This window comes from Antechinus flavipes, chromosome 3, assembly GCF_016432865.1.
Source record: "Antechinus flavipes isolate AdamAnt ecotype Samford, QLD, Australia chromosome 3, AdamAnt_v2, whole genome shotgun sequence".
Classification (NCBI taxonomy): domain Eukaryota; kingdom Metazoa; phylum Chordata; class Mammalia; order Dasyuromorphia; family Dasyuridae; genus Antechinus; species Antechinus flavipes.
The window spans coordinates 1,218,399-1,220,265 of NC_067400.1; positions in this window are offsets into that span (position 1 = coordinate 1,218,399).

The window sequence follows — 1,867 nt, forward strand, 5'->3', positions numbered from 1 at the left end:
TGTCTGGCGCCCCGGCTGAGCTGCCTTAATTTCTGGAGGGGGCCGCGAAGGGAGGGGGGCGGAGGAGGGGAGGAGCCTCCCGGGGGGGAAGAGGGAGGGTGAGAAACGAGGGGGAGGGGGGAGCTGACCGGGCCAGGGGGTGGGGACCAGACCAGCCTGGGGCGGGCGCTGGGAAACTCGCCGGGGGGCCCCCTCGGGTTGAGCAGGAAAGCGGGGAGAAGAGAGCAGGTTACGGAGAGCCAGTGGGCTCTCTTACCCAACCCACTGGGGCCGGCGCAGCCAAAGTCAACAGACCTTATCGCTCCCCACAAGGGAAGGAGGGAGGGAGGGAGGGAGGGAGGGAGACAGCGGGCCGGCTAGGGGAGGGACTGGAGAAGAGGGGGAAGGGTCTCTCCCGGTCCCGGTCGGCTAGCCCACCCCCACCCGCTGCGGGAGGGAGGAGGGGGGGTTAAAACATAATTCCTCTCCTTAGAGCGATCTACTGGGAAGGAAGTGAGGGAAAGGTCCAGATCCCCCTTTCCATTCCAGCTCAGGTCCCCCAGTTCAGGCACCCCCACCCCCACCCAGGCCACCGAGGCGGGCAGGTGCAGAGGGCGGGGCGGGGAGGAGGGCCTGAGAACCGTGGTGGGCGGGGCCTGGAATCTGATCCCCCTCAGAAGCAGCTCCGAGCGCCCGGCTCCCCGTCACCCAACTTTGCCCTGACTTTGTACCTCGGAGACATTTTATGCGCAAAATGTACACACTCGTACACACAGACCTGCACACGCAAGTGCACATCATGCACTGCAGACCCTCATCTTACAAGCACACGCACATTCACTCTTGGAGTGCCCCTGGAAATGCAAGTCCGCAGGATTTGGGAAGTAGCATCTCCGGATCTCAGAACCGTCCTTTGCCCCTTCTTTCCACGGGGGACCGAGCCTGGACCTGGAAGGCATGGGGGGGGGAGGGGGGCAAACTTGTGGACATTGAGAAGATCACCAAATGAGAATAGGGAGAGGAGGACCAGACAGAGAGCCTCGGGGGCTCAGACACCCAGAGTTAGGGGATGAAGCCCAGGAGGATGAAGACCGATGGAGAGACCTGAGCCAGGAGAGACCAGGGTTCTGAAAAGCTCGGGATGAGAGCGTGCTCCGAGGAGGGCTTGTCAGCACTGTCAGTGACATGGAGGGAACAAGAAGGGATAAAGATTGAGAAAATGTGGGGGCGTTTGGCAATTCGGAGATCACTGGCAACCCCAGAGACAGAGGAGGGTTCGACTGAATCAGAAGCGATGCGGAAGAGTTCAGTGAATGAGAGAAAACAGAAAGTAGAGGCCAAAAAAAGACCCATTATCAAGAAAGGGGGGAAGAGAAATCTGAGAGAGGCTTGGAGGGAAAGTGGGATCTGGTGAGGGCTCCTAGAGCTGCTCCCATGCTGCTAGGAGAGGGAAGGAGCTGGTGCAGAAGGGAAGGGCGCAAAGGCTGCCAGAGCCAGCCAACATTTCCTAAGGGCTCCCTGGCCCAGGCTCCTGGTTGCATTACTCTGTATCACCTTGTATTCCGCTGTCCCCCGATTTTCCTCCGTGTTAATAATAGCTTTTATACAGCCACCTGCAAATAAGATCTTGTTAGAGCCTCACACAACCTTGGGAGGGAGTACTGTCATTATCATCACGTTGCAGTTGTAAAAACTGCAGCAAATTGAGACTGTCATTTCCCAGAGTCATACAGCCAGCCAGTGTCAGAGGCTGGATTTGAGATCAAATCTGTCCTTTCTGGAGGCCGGGTGCTCCGGCCACCCCAGCTCTTGACCTTGTTACACTGTGTCTCCCAGCCTTGGCCCACTCCTAGATGATATCTTCTCAGCTGGCTCCCAGGCTACACCA